This window comes from Centroberyx affinis, unplaced genomic scaffold, assembly GCF_046629955.1.
Source record: "Centroberyx affinis isolate AG114_WGS23_722 - 3 ecotype Tasmania unplaced genomic scaffold, CSIRO-AGI_Caff_v1 ptg006586l_1, whole genome shotgun sequence".
NCBI lineage: Eukaryota > Metazoa > Chordata > Actinopteri > Beryciformes > Berycidae > Centroberyx > Centroberyx affinis.
The window spans coordinates 35,362-58,349 of NW_027283338.1; the positions used below are offsets into that span (position 1 = coordinate 35,362).

Below are 22,988 nucleotides of genomic sequence, written 5' to 3' on the forward strand. Positions count from 1 at the left end.
CAGAGAAGTAGGAGAGAAATGTTGCCAGGTTTGCACTGCACACAGCAATGCACAGTCTAGTGTCTTTTCTTAGGCAGACAGCAGAGCCTGCACTGTTCTCTCATCCACAAACAATGTCTGTTTGTTGCATTTTTCTCATCGTTTTCAATGAGAGGTTTGGACTTCTGCTAGCTAAAAAAGCCTCCAAGGCCTTGTGTCCGCTGTGTCCTATTAGACAGTCTTCCAGGTATTCTTCTCCTCTGAAACTCGGAGATGGAGTGGAACAGAACAGAATAGGAATAGATTTTTGTATCGAACCAGAATGTTACAGCAGATATTTGCTTTGCACTCACATCTTCCAAACAAGGCTGAGAAACAGTCCTCACTTTTAACATTGATCTTGCTGCAGAACATTTCAGCAAAGTGCGTTTAAGAGTTTTCACAGTCTTTGGAAAGTGTTTCAGTGTGTGTGTGTGTGTGTGTGTGTGTGTGTGTGTCCTTGTCCATTGTTCAGCCCTTGTTGTCGACAGCAACAGGCAGCAGAGGCACGGCCACTTCGCTCTTCTCTGCCTCGCCGCCGTTCGGCGCTTTCCTCCTGGCCTGGCGGTCGGCCAGCTGCTTCTTCTTCTCCTCTTCCTCAGACTCTTCCCTCAGCGGAGGCGGGAACTCCTGGCCGTACGTCGGCGCCAAACACGGCACCAGGTGCACCTCGCCGCTTTCGTTCATGAGCTGAACGCAGGTGTAGAAGTCCTGCGGCGAACGCCCGGCGGGGGCGACGGCGGCGGGCTCGGGGGTCGGAGCGGGGGCGTCGGCGGGGCCGGGATGTCCCATCACGCTGTAGTCCGTGCCCGGGAGCGACAGGATCCCCGGCCACGCCCACGGGGAGGGAGCGTCCGGCGGGACGGGAGCGAAGGCTTCCGGAGGCGAGGAGCAGTAAGGGGCGAGGTTTTGCACGTAGGAGGCCGGATTTTGGCCCGTGACGTGGCGGCGGGCGGCCACGGGTGTCGGGCCGCGGGGAACCATCAGGGCGTCCCGCTCCCTGTCCGCCGGGTCAACCGGGACGACGCAGTCCCTCGGCAGGGGGACGCAGCCGTCGTCACTGCTCACCTGGTCCCACACCTCCTCGCTGTACCTGGGAGGACTGTAGCTGTGGAAGGAGCTGAAGTGACGGTTGATTTCATCCATGTGACCCTTCTGAGGAGGAAGGGGTGGGGAGAGAGGGAGGGAGGAGAGAGAGGGAGAGGGAGAGGAAAGGGATGGAGAGGTGGAGGAGAGAGGTGAAAGGGATGGAGAGGAGGGAGGAGAAAGGAAAAGGCAGGGAGAGAAGGAGATAAAAAAGCAAAAGAGAGAGGGAGGGAGGAGAGAAAGGGAGAGGAAAGGGATGGAGAGATGGAGGAGAGAGGTGAAAGGGATGGAGAGGAGGGAGGAGAATGGAAAAGGCAGGAAGAGAAGGAGATAAAAAAGCAAAAGAGAGAGGGAGGGAGGAGAGAAAGGGAGAGGAAAGGGATGGAGAGATGGAGGAGAGAGGTGAAAGGGATGGAGAGGAGGGAGGAAAAAGGAAAAGGCAGGGAGAGAAGGAGATAAAAAAAAGCAAAAGGTAAGGAGGGAAGAAGAGAGGAGAAAGCGAAAGTTAGGGAGAAAAGGAGGGAGGAGAGAGGAAGAGGTAGGGAGGGAAAGAGGGATGACAAAGCGAAAGGTCAGGAGAGAAGAAGGGAGGAGAAAACAAAAGGTAAGGATACAAGGAAGGAGGGGAAAGGAACAGGTAGGGAGAGAAGGAAGGAGTAGAGAGGACAAAAATAGGGAGGGAAGAAGGGATGAGAAAGCGAAAGGTAAGGGGAGGAGGAGGAGGGAAAAAGCGAAAAAGAGAAAAGGAGGGAGGACAGAGGAACAGGAATCGGGTACGGAAGCAGAAAACGAACGAAGGAATGAGTAATATACGGATGAGGAATATACGACACATGAATAGTGTATTTGCTTAGTCAGTGTGTGTGTGTGTGTGTGTGTGTGTGTGTGTGTGTGTGTGTGTGTGTGTGTGTGTGTGTGTGTGTGTGTGTGTGTGTGTGTGTGCTCTTACCTTCAACAGCAGCGGGTCAATGCCTATGATCCGAGGCTTTGGAATGGGTGGCAGGAAGTACGCTTTTATCCTGCAGATAAAAACATGAAGAAATGAGCCAAGAGGGCACACACACACACACACACACACACACACACACACACACACACACACACACACACACACACACACACACACACACACACAGACTAACCAAATACACTATTCATGTGTCGTATATTGCATCTTACAGATAAGACACAAGTCCTAACAAGCTGCATAATGTCCTACCATAATCACCTTATTTTAAACATAAACAGTTATGCAAATAAGGTTAATTAAACTCATTAATGCATTAATTACCAAATATTTCTATGTCAACATATTTGTTTTCGCATAACACATGGACCGTATTAATCGTATTAATAGTTTCAATAGTATAAAGTTATTCCTTATCAGATCATCTACTCCAGTGGTTCTCAACCTGGGGGTCGGGACCCTGCAGGGGGTCACAAGATAATTTTGGTGGGTCGGGAGATGATTTATAGGATAGGAAAAATAACATGTTTCTACTATACTATGTAATTTTTCTGAATTTTCTCTTAATTTTTGCTTTTTTCTCATCAAAATAAAGACATTGGAAGCACCCTACTTGTGCAACGTCAAAATAGTTGTTAAAGCTTCAAAAGCGCATAAATGAACAACAGCGCATAATGAGCAGGTGAACATATATAGACTGTAAATATGCAGAATATGCAACGTGTTTCGAGCTCAGTGCTCATCCTCAGGCAGCATTTTTGCTTTTTTCTTGTGAAATACTGAATAGTTCTCAGCCTCTAGGCCTCCTCTGATAATCAAATGAAATGACCTGAAAAGGGAAAAGCATTCTTGGGGTGAACTGTTCGCCTCCTTGCATATGCAGCCTGTGACGAGGGGGGGGGGGGGGGGACGAATAGACATTGCTTTGTTTTAAGGGTCACAAGCAAAAAATAAATAATGTCCTGCATACCAAGTGCCGTGTTGGCAGGACATAAAAATGTGTTTTGTGTTTTCTTTTACTTGTTTACATCTGTTTGTCATTTGTCCATATTTTATGCATTCTCTACTGAACAACAAGCAGAGGATGGATCAGATTTCTGTTCATTCACCCACAGTGCAGCTTGCTGTGGTGCAATGTCTTCAGTGGAAGCTGTTATAAGGACGATGGGTTTGGGACTCTGCGTATCTGCAGGTTTCAGAAAGCCAAATTTAAGACTTTTTAAGACCTTTTTAATGCTTTAATTCAATTTAAGACCAATTTAAAGTCAACACAGCTGGCAAAATCAGATTATTTCTGACTGAAAACAGCTGAGGAAAGTTCTGAAACTATAAATGGGCAGAATAAGAAAAAGCTCACCAGAAAAAATGTTAAGTGTATTTTTGTTAAATGTTAAGGAACATGAAGTCCAGTATGACAGGATACATATTGTACTACTAACCCTGTTCTGTATTAATTCAAGAGTGGACATTAAGACATTTCAATACTTTGTAAAGGCCTTAGATTTAGCTAATTTACTTTAAGACCTTTCCAGACATTTTAAGGACCCACAGATACAGATACATCATCCCTTCTGACCACCCAGCAAAAACAAACTTGGAAGGCATGTTAATGAAATGTAATGCATCCTAACAAGTACAGATCCTGTACAGTCCCGATGACGCATAGACCTAATTAACTATTAATTTACAGTAACTGAATCTCAGCTGTCTGGCTCCTTGGCTGATCAGCTGCCTGATCAGCCAACAATTAGCTTCACGTGTCATCACACATCACTGCTATAATTCATTAGATGCTGCTCAGTAAACACCAGGCTTGATCTGTGATGAAGTTGGAGTTCATCACAGGTGGAGGAGTGAAGCGTTTCGCTCTTGATTGACAGACTTGAATTGATCCCAAACCCTGGAGCTTTGGTTAGAAACCTCGGGGCCCTGGGACCTCAATGATGCACTTTACTCCACATCGATAGCGTTTCACTTTGCGGAGTGAGTGCTCAGGGTTTTTTTTCCATTGCACCAGCATCACTCTGTAGCTACACTGGCCCTGCTATGGCTTTGCTACAGGCTCAGCAGGCTTTGGGTTTCCATGGGAATATTAAGAAGGTTTTGGAAAGCAGCAGAAACCAGCGTGTCGCCCTCACAGCACCCTCTGAACGTGGGCCAGTGCCAAATATGTTTGGGTGCTGTACCTCCATCAAACCCAAACCAAATCAAACCATGAACAAAACTATCACTTTACTTATTACAGTCAATTAACCTGTGTGTTAACCTATGGAAATGTACTCTATGTACTCGCCCAGCCCTAATGTACACAATAATACTGCGTACTTGATGAAAATCTCCACAATACATAATGTACTTAAAACAGTTTCAAGTACCTACACAGTAATAGTGTGTACTTACAATACTTTAATACACTGGCATAAGTCCATTGTGTGGCCATTGTGTGCCAAAGTGGTACTGATACAGTGGACCAAGAAAAACAAGAAAAACAAGTTGATTTCTTTTTTTTTTATCCATGCATTTTGATTTTGCAGTGTATCATGAGTGATTTGGCTTTGGCTCGGGTCACAAAATGCTTTCTACATACCAAAGGCATCTGTCAATCACAGTAAAATGAATAAGCAAATGTTTGTGTGATGTTTTTGCAGGATAAGAGATTATTTCCTAGCGTGCTTCAGTGTGGGAGGGAGAGACACTTCACAAGGCAGCAGCAGCGTTTTTACTTTTTTCACTGATTCTGCTTCTCTATTCAGAGGTTTGTCATAATATGAATGTGTTTTCAAGGCCAAGCAGGTCTGTGCAGGAGAGCTACAGGCAGAGAGGTTTGTGTGTGTGTGTGTGTGTGTGTGTGTGTGTGTGTGTGTGTGTGTGTGTGTGTGTGTGTGTGTGTGTGTGTGTGTGTCTCTCACCTCTTGCTCTGTGGAATGATACCAAAGCCAATAACCAGCAGAGCCACAACACCGACTCCCGTCACCAGAATCAGAACCAGGAGTTTACCTGCATGGGATCGATCACAGAATATTTATTCACACTCCCCCTTTCCTTTCTCTCTATTCATTTCCTCTCTCTCTCTTTGCCTTCGTCCGTTTCCTCTCCCTCCATTCCTCTCCTCCTTCCTTAATTGTCTCTGCCTCAGTTTTTACCTTCAGGGCTACAAATTTGATTGAAAACTAAAATTAAATTACAATATTAGATAATGCAATTTTCTAATTATGAGAGGATGTTTTTATTTTTTAATCAGAGGTTCTGCCTTATTCAGGTTTTCTGGTGTTGAATGCAGAATTATTCTTGGCTTAAAAAAAGGACAAATACTTCTTTGCTTACAAAATAGTAGTATTTTACTAACATCACCACTAGTACTGCTACTATTACTACGACTAAAACTACTACAACTGCTACTACTATCTCCACTAATACTACTATTACTTCTATTTCTTCTATTTCTTCTACTATTACCACTGCTGATATGACGACTTCTACTATTTCTACTAGTACTTCTATAAGTACTACGACTACTACCTACTACTTCTACCACTGCTACAACTTCAACCACATAGTAACACCCTAGCAACCATGTATTTACACCCTAACAACCACCTAGTAACACCCTATCAACCATCTAGTACACCCTTGCAACCACTTAGTAAGGTGTTCTTCTACTCCCAGCTGCTCACAGCGAGCCCACACATCATCGTCGTGGCTGTCGTCATGGTAACCCCTCCCACACCGCGTACCTGCAGGCGGCCTGGCGGGGATGGTCACGAGCAGCGAGGAGCTCCACTTGCTCCACAGGCCGTAGTTGTGCGACCGGCAGCGAACTCGGACCACGTATTCTCCGACGGGCAGGCCGAGCAGCTCCACATGAGACTCGCGCAGAAGCTGTTTCACCTGTGAACAAGAATGACAACATGCAGGTTTTCCTTTAGCACAAGTGGCTGTACTGTCCCATGGAACAGATTTTGATCAGAAAACACAGCAAGCAGGAGAAGAAAGTGCAGAAAAACTCAAACCACTGCATCAACAACACATAAAATGACCAATATGGTAAAAAAAACTGAGGGACAAGCATCACCGTGGGAAGTGGGAAAGAAGTTACAAAAGGACAAAAATGGCCCAGAAAATCTTGATGATTTCAGATTGGTGGTCATTCCAGTGTACTGAGTTATTTTCTCATCAGTATACTGCGTTGGGCTTTGTTGATGGAAATTACACACAGTAAATGTCTCCAGCTTAAACAAGTTAATCACCCAAATTGTAATCTTTAAAATTTGATTATAATATATAAATTTAATCATATTTGGGGTTTTACATTCCTTTGCCTCAATTAAATGATCAAATTATTCAAAATCTGGCAGGCCTCCTGCCACCTTGGACCAACCCAGAGTCAGGACCGACTGTTGTTAAAACCTTGCTTCTCAATGGCAAAGATACAGGAGTACAGGAATTGCATTAGTGTTATCTACAGCAGTAATTCTCAACCTTTCTAGTTTAGTCCACATTAAAGCCACAGACCCCCATTTGATGATATTTTCTCTCTCTGACCCATATCTGAGAATATTTTTATTGTTAGATATGATTTTGTCCAGAATTCCATGACTATCTGTATTGTAGGTAGAGAGATAACAGAGAAACTATGATCAAAACAGTCATTCTTCTACATTCTCTGATTGTTAACTTCTTGTAAATTAAATAATGCTGAAGTTTAACATTTCATCAATTTGCTGGGGACCCCCTAGAACCCCCTCAAGGACCCATGGTGGTCCCTGGACCCCACGTTGAGAACCACTGATCTAGAGGAAGTAACTACCACCAAGCATGTTTAGAGCGGTTTATTCAAACTCTGCAGCGTTTCCTCTTTTAGTTCAGTTGGTTTATTCAGGTGAGAACGATGACCTTTGAACTCTGGTGGCACCAAATAAAGGCACCGAGTCTCAGTCGAACATAATCCAACCAACTGCAGAAAACCACCACAAGGGATTATGGGTAGAAGGAGACAGATGTTGACATGTGACAGCCAACAGTTCCTCCTGCTTGGAAAGCCTAGCAGAACAAAATGAAGTCTGGACTGATGCTCATATTCAGCTACTTCTTCATGTGTTCTTAACTGGTATGAACACCACAGAAGAAGAGACAGACAAGTCCATCATGCTGAGATAAAGTTACAGGGACTTGAATTAGATTTGTTTTGACTCTCTAACCTGCAGGACGACAGGTTATCAAAACTCTGTCCAATAACCACCGACCACTTATAATTGGTCGGTGTGAACCTAAACTAACCAAATCTAAAAATGCAGCAACATCAACTTTTCCGCTCCGGTTCGGACCAAAGAAAACAAACCGTAGGTGTGATCGCACCCTAAATCTGTCACATTACAGAAGCTGCATCTATATATTTGTATTTTCATGTTTTCATATATATGTGTACCTTCCAGTTGTCGGGCTCGGTGACTCGGCGGTACTGCAGCTCGTACACCAGCGTGATCCAGCCGAACTGCAGGTCAGAGGGCACCGGGTAGGTCCAGGACAGGAGCGCAGTGTGGCCCATCTCATCCCCACCAGCATCAGTTAACATGTAGGTCAGGTTGACCGGTGCTTCTGTCTGCACTGTGGAGGACACACACACACACACACACACACACACACACAGAGACACAGGGTCTAAGGAACATAGTCTGGCAACAGGCTGTGAGATGATTTAATGTCTAAATGCTTCAATCAGCATTTAGATTTAATGTCTAAAGAAATGAGACACACTTATGATGGAAAACTGTAAAAACAAGATACTGATTTTGTATTTCTCGAGACAAAAACACTTCTGATAAAAAGAGTAACCAGAATCCAGGACCACACATCACTTATTTGATTTTTGTTTTTACTTGTATTTGCTCAGTAACCGTTTGTTTATTTGACTTTCTACTATCTATATCTCTATCCACAATTGATTACACAATAATGATTCAACCTCGTTCATGAAATCTTTTCCATTGTCTGTTCTAGTGAGTCAGGTGATGCGTTTTACGTTTCTGGTTTGTTTGTAATAAACAGAAGAAGAAGAACTGGGTAGTTAGCCTGAGCAGCGATAGCCACCATGGCTGAACAGACAAAGAAAAGAGAAACTTCAAACTTCATCAACCAAAAATCCAAGCTCCGCCCCCACACTGTTTGATTGACAGGTGATCTCTCTGGGAAGTGCAGTGCAGAAACACCACAGCAGTGAGCGCTGAGCAACAAAGATGGAGACTGAATAATGATGTGGTTGCTAAGGACTAAAAGATTATCGGTCCTGGCAACAACACATTCAGTCCCGTGGATCGCGGCATTCAGATGGTCATGAGGTTAACAAGCAAATAAGAGTGAATGAAATAACAATCCGTGCTGTGAAGAGGAGCCAGGCTGCAAACACTTCCAACCAGGCTCTAAAAATAAACATATGGGGAAATTCATTCTTTAACAGGCATTAAAAAGGGAAAAAACACTCAATTTAATGGTATATATTTACAGATATATCTTTGCTGTTGCTGGGAAGAAGATCAGAACTAAAAGCAGTGCAGCTTGACCCAAATTTCAATTTGAAGACTCATGACATGAAGAGTCTATAATGAATTTATAATATGATTTTTATGAATTTTACAATGACACACTGTTTTCTATCCAGTAATACTCCGACAGGAATGAGTGAGTTTTGTTCCAAATGTGGATATTTGGAAAAAATGACATTTGGAAAAAACAAACAAACTTTCACAGAATGATTGAGCGAACAAAATGAAATTAAATGATGGTACTTTTAGGATAGAAGATAACTTAGTTGGTCAAATCATAATGACTTTGTAGCCCTGGATTCTCTTTTTTATCAGAGATTTGAAAGACAAACTTCAGGTAATTTTAGTCTAAAATGGGTAAATAACGCCTATATGACTTCCTCTCCTCTTCTTTCATTTATATCATCCAGCGAGAGAGCAGGAGGCGGTTCGGCGTCTCGCTCAAGGGCACTTCGACGCGACACAGGGATCGAGGGGATTGAACTTGTGACCCTTCGGCTACATGACAGTCTCTCTGACCGCTAGACCTGCCGCCACCCGCTGCGCCTTTAAAAGTGGGGGAGGGAGACGACCCTGACCGCCGTTTGATCTGAAACCCGAAACAGACGAGTGATTATTTCTGCAGTCACATGGAGGAACATGAGTCTCTTACACACGCATGTCGGCTCTGATGAATTACATACGGCTCACTGCACACACACGCCTTTGCACATGACGAGCTCCTATAGGGGAAACAGTTCATATAGAGGAGGAAACGTCAAATTCTGCAGCAGCTGGATGATTGAAGACGTTTTGTCCAAATCAAATTAGGTTAACTGTTAGTGAGAATTTCATGCTGTTGTCAGCAAAAAATCATTTTCTCAGTGACACCCATGTACTTTTGCAATTATGCAATTTAGGTTTAAGAGCCCAAGAACCATGAATCTCACTCAGCACAAAAAACGACACAAAAAACAAAAAAAAACACCAAAAATGTCTTCAGATGACTCAAAACAGCCAACAACCACTGTAACAAATTAGTTGTCCATTTTTTCAAATTCTGGAATAAAGCATTGGAATAAAGCACTCCATGTCTATTGTAGTATTTTGTAAAAACGAATAAAAACAATGTAAAAAAAAAACGAAAATATGTCAAAAAACAAAACAAAACATGAATTACACATGTGCTATCGTGTTTCACATGTGATATTATGCGATATCATGTGAGGGTATTATGATCAACATGTGAAATACACACTTTAGGTATGTGACACCATGAAACGTACACATGTGGAATCATGCAAACACATGAACATATGACATGAAGGTTCTGTAATCATGTGCTGTTATTTTAGCATATGTGGACTCATATAAACACGTTAAAAACAATAAAAAAAAAATGCATGTGACAGTTTCAAAATGACGGTAACATGACACTGTATCTTCATGATTGTAATAACCTGCAGAAATCAACCGTATAATTTAAATATACCATGAAACAGCAACGTTTTGGGTTCAAATCCGGATTTTTCCATTTGAAATTCATGTGTTTTTTCTGTAAGTGAAGCTGTATCATTGTGACCTTTTGAGCTTTTTTAATCTTCCATCTTTTTTTTCCTCTCTGCTAACTGGCTGGAATTGCCTGTTAACATTAGCTTATTAAATCTGGCTCATTAAACCTTAATGCATGGGAGCAAGTGAGGCCTAAGGGCATTTCAACAGCACAACATTTCTGCTCGGTTGAACCCTTCGGAGCCGCCACCGCTCTGACCCCGGGTCGCCCGTCACGTCCCTGAAGACGACCTCCAGCCAAACCACTGGGTGCTGCGCTGGTTCCACACACTGTGTCACCAAGCATGAGGATGTCTTCAAGCGTAGGAGTGTCTCCAGTTTCAGTTTTTTGTCATTTTTGCATTTAAAATTCTGGTTTTATTGGGAATCTAGCACTACAAACATCACCCTGTTTTCGTTTTTTGCTGCCTGGAGGTCTACTTGCTTGGGAAAGACTTGAAGAAGACACTGTACATAACATTGTGCAATACAATGACCTAGTGGTTAGAGAGACCGTCCTGTAACCATGGCGATACATCCTTGAGCCCAACAGCAGCTGATGTCTCCATCAATGGCCATGTGTCCTGTCCAAGCTTTTATATTCTGCAACTTGACCTCTTTTTATGCATTTTAATTCTTTATATATTCTCTCTTCTTATAAACTCTATTATCTGTCTTCTTTTAATTTATCTTATTCTGTATTTCTTATCTAAAGTCTTATATACCTTGTGTAAAGCACTTTGAATTGCCTTTGTGTATGAAATGTGCTATATCAATACATTTGGCTGCCTTGCCTATTGTTTTGATGAGTTTACAAAGCTTTATAGCAAGCGCTAATTGGTAACATTAATGGGAAACGGGGAGAAGGATGGAGGTGGAGAAAAAAACCATCAAATTCCATCCCAATGATGGATGCAACTGACATCATTTTTTGCTTTTGAGACAGCAGTCTTTCAGATAAAAGCTGTAGAGAACTGGGAAGCTTTGAATGGCTGGAATCAACTTGTTTTGCACTTGCCAGGCAGAACAACTGATCATGAAACTAAATCATACCGGTAGAGAAACAAAGAAGCACGGAAATCAAATTTGCTGTTGTTGACAGCGGACGACCAAGACGAGTTCAGCCCCGGTCAGCTTTGTGCTTACCGATCTCTGCCACGTCCAGGCAGTGCTCCTGGGAGGTGTAGTTCCTCTGGGCGGTGACGGCGGTGACGTGCATGCAGTAGATCTTCCAGATGGACGTGTGGCTGCTGTCGAAGTGGCAGCTGTGCGGGCCGCCGCTCACATAGTCCGGACAGTCGTGCTTCGGCCCCTTACTGCAAACAGAAAAAACTATTTAGGGCTCTTGATGTGAGAAAACCCTTCTTCACTCTGTTGTCCTAACATATCTATTTAATGTTAGTGAATCAAGATTGAGTGAAAAGGACATGAAAACGCTAAAATCCTCACAGATGTCCCACCGGTCTGTAACTAATCAGATTACTCACTTTTCCTGGGCTAACAACAGCATGATACTTTATTTTTGTAATTTATTCACAGTTGTTGTTTTTTTCCAATGTATTCACCACATAATCCCAGGATTACAAGACCAACCCCTGCACCTTGTATGCTAATCAACATGCTAACCACTGGAGGTCAGACTCAGTCAAAGGTACAATCCAGTTTGTCCCAATTACTGTGAGCAATTGATTCAGTCTATCTGTGATGCCATTTGGGCAGACTGGCACTTATCTGATGAAATGTAGGCTCAGTTGAGGAGGATATTTTAAAAGCCTCATTTTGAGCTGGAGTAAAATGGCATTTGCGGTATTAAATTGCGGTAATTTGTGGTATAAATGGTATTATTTTTATCAAATTCTATTTTGTTTATATAGCACAATTCATTCATCATGAATGTGCTTTACACAATGACAAAAAAAGGAAGAACAGATTAAAACAGCTTTAGAATATATATGTAAAGTTGAGCCCCAAAACAGGTAGAGACAAACATGAGACACACAGACACATATCAATTAATAAAATGCTGCGTTAAGAATGCTAATCAACGTATGATTTGATTATGATTTGTTTAATCCTCTGCAAGTGAGTGGGGTTTATGATATATAATATATGATGAATGGCAAGAAGTTGAGACAATCACAAAAAGGAATTTGAAAGTAAGCTTGGTATTCATTTCAAAAGCCAAATGAGACGTGTTGATGATAAATGCCTGTGAACTTTGGAAACTGTAAAACAGGTGCCACACAAAATAGTTATTATTGTTAATCTGTAATTCTGCTGCTATCTAATAAATGAAAGCTTAAAAAATGTCTTCCACATTTTGCTGGGGACCCCCTCAAACCCTCTCACGGACCCCTGTGGGTCCCCGGACCACACCGTGGGAACCGGTGCGTTTGAATACTCACTCTTTGGAGTAGCTGAGCACGTAGGAGACTTCCTCGCCGTCGGACACGTTGTCGAGCGGGTGCCACCAGCAGGTGAAGTCCTCCATGTTGGGCGAGCGGCAGTAGTAGATGTGGGGCCTCGTCGTCACGGTAACCTCCTCTGTGAAATCAGACAGAAGAGTCGGAGTGAGTCTGACGCCATGGAGACTGAGCCGCACCATGGTGACACGCTCACTGGAGAAAAGGTGGATTCATTAATGTGGAAGTTACACACACACACACACACACACACACACACACCTTCAAGAACACACACAGGCACATTCTCACACACACACACACACTTACAGAGACAGAGGCTATGATTACACTTGTCATTTCAATGCATGTTATCATCTGATCACACCGAGTCAGGACACACAAAAAAATTGATTTTGTTCACATTGCTGTCATATCTTCAAAACCAGATAAGGAAGCAGTCAGGCTCACACTGGGATCTGGATTTTACATAGTCTCGATGCAATCAGATCCAACACACATGCAAACAAAGAAATGGAGAAGAAGAGTGAGGAAAAAAGTACCACAGATTTAAATAAACAGAGCCACAGAAGAAGAAAAGCCACTTCAGGCCAAGTGTTGACGTGGTCTCATAAAATCTGATGTTTAGATCAAGTTGAAAGAACAAGTCTAACCATACTTTAGTCTTCTATAAACAGAAACAAGCACACAGACAGAAACACACATAAAGTCTAGAATTAATCAGCCTTAAATCCTCTCTCTAACCCTAATTAACTCTCAGCTCTCTGCACTGAGCAGCGGTTCAAACAAAGGCCTTGTGTTGGACTCCATCCTACCGACTGATACACAGGGTGGGAGAGTTCAGTGATCATCTGTGATCTACACATCTCTTCTTATGTCAAAACATGAGGAGAGATTCTGGTCTGCATTTCATGGTGTACAACGGTGTTTTAGGGCCACTGTTGGTGAAATTGTTTTTTACAGCATCCGGGAGGAGAGGGGTAATACTCTGAATTTCTGAGGTTAAACTAAGAAATTTGCAAGAAAAAAAAACTCTACAGAACATGAGGAGGTGCAACAGACATGGCATCAAGTTTACTGATACAGATAGTGAAATTAATGAAGTTGGTAGGTTATGATTCAGAAATTCAGAGTTTTTCTGTATTTCTGTTTTTTTTCTCTGAGATTTCTAACTTCAATCTCAGAAATTCTAAGTTTTTTCTCAGAATGTTACTCCTCTCCCTCTGGCTGCAGTAAAAAAAATAATTTCACCTACAATGCCCCTAATACACCGTCACACAGGGCAACATCACAGGCAATGTCATTAGTATTATAATGTTATGAAACTAACTGGTAACCTAATATATGCTGACCATGGATGCTGACGCAGATGCTGACGCAGGCTAGCATTTCAGCAACAGAAGCGTTATTTTTTATGCAATAGATATTCATATATTCTTTTATTCACACACCACCGACAACACAAAGTATGTTCTGGTCACTTGGCTGAGGAGTTGTTTGTGAGTTATTGGTGTTGCTTATTGTTAGTTTGAGTAACAAGGTAACAAGCTTTATTTCTTCCCGATTACATAAGCAACATGTGCTGCTCACAATTTCAGTCGATCACAACTGATTTGATTAATTTTATCCGTGCAGCAAATTAATGGAAGAGGACCTCCAAGAGGACACCCTGGGGTAAAATGTGTTAGTTTTGGTTTAATATGATCGTGACATGATGTCCTTCCTGCCACACTGGATGGTTCAATCTGCAGCTTGAAGGCATTAATGGATGTAATCTGAGACTGTGTACTAAACAGGCCTGCAGGTAATGAACTGTTAATCCAATATGGATGAAAGTTCACTCAAATTAAGACTGACAATCTGCAATGTACATCTAAAGTAATGACATGACTGATTATTAAAACATTCAAGCCAAAGAAGAACTGACTGATTCTTGTTCTGTCTCCTTTCCTCTGTGCAGTTCTCTGAGGACTTAAACATAAAAATAATTGACTTTTACTGTAGTGTTAAAGTCAATTCTTTTTAGTTGGACTCTACTTGGATTCTCTCGTCTCCAGTTAGCAATTTCAACTGTCAGAGACACTGACAAGAAATGGAAGTTAAATGCAACAGCTGAAGGAGTGCATGCAAGGAAGCGTGGGGGAAAAAATCCAAAGTATAGAGATAGAAAGATGAAATAGAAATAGAAAGAATAGAAAGACTCTCAGGTAACGTTTGGAAGCTGTTATATCTGCCAAAGGAGGAGTTAAAAGGTACTAACTGCACAAAGTTTTATCATTAACATTATTTTGAATCTGTAATGATTCAGTTAGTCTCTTAGTGGAGGATTTGTAAAGTGTATGATTAGAAATGGAAATCCCATAGATAATGACTGCATATCATCTAGATTTATGTCATATGGGGAAGACAAACATTTGTAAAAGACTTTACAATGTACACAAAAATCAATAAATTCCCCCCGTGCGCGCGCACACACACACACACACACACACACACACACACACAGGAACAAAATCAATCAATCATCCGTCATTCTAAGCGTCAACCTCTTTCGTCCAATCATTCACACCCACTAATCAATTGACCATCTCTCTCCATCTCTCTCTCTCACTCACTCACTCTCTCTCACACACACACACACACACACACACACACACACACACACACACACACACACATAGCACGTGTGTTCAGGAGAGCGGTGATAAGCCACTGGTCTCATGACTGTTATTTAGACAAGCAAATTCAAGGAAATGGGAACACTACTGATTTCTGGATATCAAACATTTCTGGATTGAAGTGTGCTATTCCTCTTCCTTTAAGTTTCTGCCTGTATGCATTACTGTAATATGCAAATGTAACAAGGTGCTCCAACATCTAATCAGATCATCTACTCTGTAGGGGGAACCTGTGGTGTAAGGATGAAGCTTCTATCATGTATTCATCTTCAGTTATTGTGTTCACAAGAATGAGTTAGACAGACAGAGAGACAGACAGGCAATGACATAATGTCCCCTTATGTACTATAAAAAAACATGGAACCATATTTTATTCAATAACCAGGAGGATGTTAGAGCAGAGAGAAATGATGGAGCACGTGTGTGAGATCATAACCCAGTTGGAGCGCAGCAGTAATCCATCATGGAATGCATGGAGCTACTGTGGGAACACAAAGGCCTCTTGTGTTTTCTGCTAAGCGGCTCAGTGGAGCTGGAGGGTTTTCTAATAAACAACAGTCACCCCGAGTACAGGCTGCATGCTGCGGTGCAGCCCGAAAAGTTGGACAGATCAAATCCGATTGGCCGGGCCGTAACGGGGGGGCTCCATTGTCCGGCTTCTGTGAAAGACTGTGACTTTGAATTGGATTTTAGAGGGGAAATTAGTTTTTTACTGCCCCACTGCACAAAGTGATTCTCAATCCAAAAAAGCAAATGACAAAGAAGTATTCCAGTATTTAGCATGGATACCATAAAACTTCAATTAAAAGCTGAGTCCCTTTTACTGGCCGGGTGTGGCTACACGTTTTGACAAATAAAGGCCGGTATCAATTAGAAGCCGGTTGCCACTGACGCTGCAAAGCAGTTTATTTTATTTATTTTTTACTTGCATTCAAACATCAGTCACATTTGCTGATCGCCATGGCGGCACAGAGAAAAAAGTACGACCTGAAATTCAAGCTGTCAGTTGTCAAATTTGCTGAACAAAACTCAGGAGAAGCAGCAGCAAGACATTTCTCCGTTGATCCCAAGAGAGTGAGAGAATGGGGAAAAAATAAATTTGAACTTCAATGTCTGTCTGAGGAAGACAGTAAAAGGGCCAGAGTGCACGGTGGGGGGAGGAAGAAATAACACAAATGAAAAGTACAACCTCTTGCTGCCATAAACATTTTTCGGCTTTCATCCTTTCTAAGGTAGGTATTTTGATATGGGGCTCTCTCTCTCTCTCTCTCTCTCTGATTCGTAATTGATATGTTATTCGATAGCCTCATTTTTATACAAGTAATATTCATACTGGTTTAAATAAACAATTTGATAGTATTTCCCATCTTTGCTGAGCAAGAGTTTTGTGGGAAAGGAATTAAAGGCCTGTCCCAAATATAGGCCGGTTGAGTTCAGTGTTTGAAGCAAATAAAAGCCCGGGCAATTAATTGACGTTTTATGGTATATCACTTCTTCTCTAGACTTTTCTGTTGCATCTCTGCTCTGATCAGTTATAGCTTACTTGTCTCTAATGTGAAAATTAAACTTTATTAATTGTGTCATTTACAGGCTCCCGTAGCTGAAGGGGACGAGAGGGGAATCAATGTTGTTGTAATTCCCGCTCGTCCTACAGAGGTTTAACAGTACTCAAACTCTCTTTAAAATGTTGAAACGATGTTTCTGACCAATACAATTTTCAATTCTGGAGAAAGATTTCATGCAATTTTCATGCAATGTATGTGAGGTCCTGCTGTACCATGTTTACTGTTGTTGGTAAAAATAGAGATCCTTCATTCTACCTCGATACTTGCTTTTATTGTCTTAAAAGCAAGTTATTTAGATATTATCTAGACAGCTTCACATCTGTCAAGGGGGGGTGGCGTGGGGGTGTGGGGTGTGTGTGTGTGTGTGTGTGTGTGTGGGGGGGGGGGGGTATAGTGGAAGTTGTGTTTCCTGTGGGTATTGTTGTGTTCTCAAAATCTGGACAAAATCCAGTATTTCCTTTCAAAACGAGATATCCACAATTTGAAACACGTGACTCCCTACTCAGACAAAATGATCACTATGGAATATTATTTATGCTATTTGAAAGTTTTAGGGTTAATTACAAGATGGTGACATTTTAGAGGATGTAATAATAATAATAATAATAAACTTTATTTCTATAGCACCTTTCATACATGAAGTGCTTTAAAACAAAGAAATAACATGCACCATGTGCTTCACATAAAACTTGATAATAATAGTAAAAATAAGATAAAGATGAGAATAGAATACATAGAATGCATCTTCACATGAAAATAGACATAGAATGAGCATAAAAACAGGGATAGAATGCCATAATGAATGTAAAATAAGATGGAGAATAAAACCCACTTGATAATAATAGCAAAAATAAGATAAAAATGAGGAATGCATAATATAAGATGGAAAATACACCCACTGAATAATAATAATAAAAATAAAGTTAAAAAATACAAAGAACACAAAGAAAGCATAAAATCAAGCAAAATACAACATTTTAAAAGAAGTGCAGCAGTGCAGAAGTGCGAAGCAAAGTGCAAAAAAGAGTTTCAGGCCTGTATCAGGAAAGTCATAGCTAGTTAAAGGCTAAAGTGAAGAGATAAGTTTTTAGCTTTCTTTTAAAAATATTTAGTGAGCTGGCTTCCCTGATATCTATAGATAGTTTGTTCCATAGCTTTGGGGCGTAATTGACAAAGGCTGAATCCCCGATTTTCTTTCGGCTGTTGCTGGGAACCTCCAATAAACCAGCAGCTGATGATCGCAGTGTTCTTGAAGGCAAGTAGTGAACAAGGGAGTCAGCAATGTAGCTCGGGCCTAGCCCATTAAGGGCTTTGTATTTAAGGAGGAGGACCTTAAAATAAATTCTAAATGTAACAGGAAGCCAGTGTAGAGCAGCTAAAACTGGACTAATGTGCTCTCTCCTCTTGGTTCTGGTTAATAGCCGAGCTGCAGAGTTTTGAATAAGCTGAAGTCTCTCAGTGGTTCTTTTCGGGAGACCAGTAAAAAGTGCGTTACAGTAATCGAGTCGGCTTGAAATAAAGGCATGAATCAGTTTTTCAGCATCTTTTTGATTTATAAATGGTCGTACTTTAGCTATGTTTCTAAGGTGGAAAAATGATGTTTTCGTCACCTTGTTAATGTGGGACTTGAAGCTTAGATCTGAATCTAGGGTAACACCAAGACTTGTAACCTCAGATGTAATCCAGGGAGTCAGTTTTCCCAGATTATTAAACAGCATTTCTCTTTTTGTTTTAGGGCCGACTAGTAGGATTTCAGTTTTGTCCTCGTTTAACTTTAAAAAATTATTGCTCATCCATTTATTTATTGCCAAAAGACAGGTAGTAATGGAGTTTATAGCTGCAGCATCATTTGGTTCAGCAGAGATGTACAGTTGCGTGTCATCCGCATAACTATGGAAACATACATTGTGCTCTCTAATGATGTATAGTATAGTAATATAGCATGTATAGTGAGAATAATGATGGACCAAGGCAGCTCCCTTGTGCAACCCCAAAACAGATGTCATGTTTCTCAGACACATGATCTCCAAGACTGACGTAAGCATGTGTGACTCCACCATAAATCATGTCAAGCATCTAATGAGTGTATTTGTCAGTTCAGGACTCTCAGTTCTTGGGACAGTTGGAGCTTTGTAGTCGGGGCAGTCGGAGGAGGGGGCCGTTCAGGAGTGGGTAAACGGTTATTTGTGTTTGACGTCACCAGACCAGCAACGGGGGACAGAGAGAGAGAGAGGGAGAGAGAGAGAGAGAGAGAGTGGGGCAGAGAGAGAGAGAGAGAGAGAGAAAGAGAGAGAGAAACATGTGGCTTGTGTGATAACATGGCAACCAATTACCACATGGCCCATTCACTTAGGCCAAATCGAATGTCGATTGTCCCCTGTCCCCCAACACACACACACACACACACACACACACACACACACACACACACACACACACACACACACACACACACACATACACACACACACACACACCGACAATATCAGAGAAGGTCACTGGTTGTGTGATCTTTGTCAAAATAGGTCGTGTGGTCAAAAGCCTGAACAGTCTGCCATGTCAGACAAAACAGGCAAATGTAAACTGATGCGAGATCAATAGTTAATGACAATAGTTTTCACATGAAGTACTTTAATTGATAATCCACATCATTTTCATGTTATTAAATGTCTCTTTTCCTGCTCTCTATCTGACTGATATAACACAACAGTGATTCAGCCTATATCCAGTTCAAGAAAGCTTTTCCACTGTCTGTTCTAAACAGCCGGTGTCTGGTAGCTCTTTCCCGGGAAAAATCCTCTGCCGCACAGGAAGTGATGCGTTTTACGTTTCCCGTTTGTTTGGAATAAACAGAAGAAGAAGAACTGGGTAGTTAGCATGAGCAGCGATAGCCACCATGGCTGAACAGACAAAGAAGAGAGAAACTCAAACTGCATCAACAGAAGATCCAAGCTCCGCCCACAATGTTTGATTGACAGGTGATCTGTGGGAAGAGCAGTGCAGAAACACCACAGTGATGAGGCTGAGCAACAAAGATGGAGACTAAACTAAAAAAAACAAAACATGCAGATTACCACTTTAAATATACACAAAGATGAGTGTTTAGAACCAGGTTTTGAGAAAGCTACTATTTTTACTACTTTTATAAGTCTCTAAACATCTAAAATATGTAGGAAGTACATTTAGAAACATAAAAGTACCATTGCAGTTTGAGGCCTTTAACCACCAGACTGCCCAGCACAACCACAAGACTGTGGTTGTGCTGGGCAGCTATAATTAGGATAATTAGGAGTTCCCTTTTTGGTATTTCACCCTGTTCTGTATTATTGTGGTGGTCAAATATCCATGCATCAACACGGCTCCTGTCCCCCGTGGGCCACCGTAGCTGATTCACGACTGGGCAAATCTTTGTGGTCAAAGCAAGAAAAATTAAGCAGTTTTTTGATCAGAAAACAAGCGAGAACGCAGCCTGAAGCAGAAAATAATGGCGACCCTCGCACAAACCACTGCATCAACATAACATAAATCAACCAATATGGTAAAAACTCAACGATGGAGGGTGAAGATGGACTGGCTGGGGACAGAGAGTCTTCTGTAAGGCCTGCCTCCTGTTTCCAGCAGTGGGAAAGACAACAAATCTTAGTGGTACAAACTGAGCGTTTATTCCCAATATGTAATGCAACTGAATTATTTCATAACTCAAGAAGATTGCCCCTGAAAAGGAATGAAATGCCCCTACAAATCAGATCACGAGGGCCAAAAACGCCCTCTGAGAAAGTTCTAACCTGGATAAAAACATGAATAAAATAAAAATCAAGGAGTATATATTCAAGAAGTAAAGGCGGCACCAGCTCATGTCTGTGCTGCCGGTGCGGTGAGTCACCCCCCCCCTCTGTGGTATCGATGTGCTGCTGACACATCCAGCTGAGTGGAAGAAAACACACCGTCTGACCCAAATCCTGCTCAACAGAGCCGCTCTTTCAAAGCTCGTGTCTTTTACAGCCGCTGAACTCTCTGGAAAGTTTCTCCTGACCTGAATATGAGGTGTGAGTCCCGCCAGAGCTAATTTAAATTTAGTGGAAAAGTCGTTAAAACCTGCTCCTAGCTTAGCGTGATTATTTTTCTTCGGAAGTTACACACTAGGGTGGGGGGATATCGACAAAAATAATATGATAATCATTGGAAATAATTTTGATATCGATATAGAATGGTATCTAACATCATTTCATCATTTCAGCCATTTTTTCACCATCCAAGGACACACACACACTTACTTAAGTCACTTTTGGGGTATTTACACAGACTTACATTCATTTCCTGGAGACATCCCCTAACCATAACCATAACCATAACCATTACTTGCCTAAACCTAACACTTACCCTAACCTTAACCTAACCCTAACCTAACCTTAACCACTGACCCAAAAATCTGCTTTTTACCAATTGGGGACACGGCTTTTGTGCCCAATTGAAAAAGCCATCCCCAATCAACTGGTCTTAAGTCTGGTGTGTGTCCCTGAAAGTGACTTAAGTACACACACACACACACACACACACACACACACACACACACACACACACACACAGTCTTACTTATGTCACTTTTGGGGTATTCACATAGACTTACATTCATTTCCTGGAGACTTACCCTAACCATAACCATAACCACTACTTGCCTAAACCTAACCCTAACCTAACCTTAACCACTGACCCAAAAATCAGCTTTTTACCAATTGGGGACACGGCTTTTGTGCCCAATTGCACAAGCTGTCCCCAATCAACTGGTCTTAAGTCTGGTGTGTGTCCCTGAAAGTGACTTAAGTCATACCCACACACACACACACACACACACACACACACACACACACACACACACACACACTCACCATGGCCCTGTCTCTCCAGGTAGGCGGCGTCCTGCGGTGCGATCCTGCTGCAGCTCACCAGGGGAGCGAGGCAGAGCAGCAGCCACAGCATCCTGCCGCTCCCAGCCGACCTGCACAAAACACACGGACACACACACACAAGGGTCAGGCACCATCATGACTCCACAGTGTGTGTGTGTGTGTGTTGAGTGTGTGTGTTGTGTGTGTGTTGTGTGTGTTGCGTCCACTTCCATGTGACCAAGTCCATTTGCATGTGACAGAAAACGTGTTCAGGGACAATTGAACAGAGTGAACGGCGGATTAAAGGCCATCAGTCTATTTGCCTGCGGCTGTCTGAATTCAAGGACAGGGGGTTGAGCTGCAGTGTGATGCGCAGTGGCTTCATGTAGTCATGGGACAAATCACAAGGGATAACACCACCCACCCCTCCCTCCCTCCCTCCCTCCCTCCCTTCTTCCCTTCCTTCTTCCCTTCCTTCATTCCTAAGGCAAATCCTCCGGCACGTACGACCAAAACATTCAGCATTCCCAAAAATTATAGCATTCCCTTTTTTGAGCAACGATGAAAGAGGAAAAACATTCAACACATTCTATTCCTGCACTCGGTATTCAGCATGGGGACAAGGGGAATGTATTCCCACACTAATAAAAAACTAGAAATAACCGCCTCGTGGTTGTATGCCTCCGCCAATAAACTTTATTTTATCATTGCAAGGACAGTCTTTATTTATTGAACATATATAATTAATGTGATTATTAGTTCAACTTAAAGGATTTTGATGTCTGCAAAAGTAAGTGACAGCACTTCCACCGTTTTTGTAGAATGACCCAAGATCGTTTTCTCAGCTACAGTGGTAAGCAAAACATTATGATGTCACAGTGAAGTTGACCTTTGAACTTTTGGATATAAAATGTCATCACTTCATCATTTTATCCTATTAGACATTTGTGTGAAATTTTGTCATTATTAGTGTATGAATTCTTGAGTGATGGCCAAAACAAAAGTCTTTTGTGAGGTCACAGTGACCTTGACCTTTGACCTTTGACCACCAAATTCTAATCAGTTCATCCTTGAGTCCAAGTGGACGTTTGTGCCAGATGTAATGAAATTCCCTCCAGGCGTTCCTGAGATATCGCGTTCATGAGAATGGGACGGACGTGAAGTCACAGTGACCTTGACCTTTCACCTTTGACCACCAAAATTGATTCAGTTCATCCTTGAGTCCATTTGGACGTTTGTGCCAAATCATACTATAAAGCAAGGAATCTCTGTCTGTCTGTGTGTCCGCCGCATATC

At 42.0% G+C, this 22,988-nt stretch overlaps 1 pseudogene; it reads right to left on the reverse strand.

The window, feature by feature from the left end:
• Positions 1-489: 489 nt before the first annotated feature.
• Positions 490-22,077, reverse strand: LOC139638820 (growth hormone receptor-like; annotated as a pseudogene).
• Between the last annotated feature and the right edge of the window lie 911 nt (positions 22,078-22,988).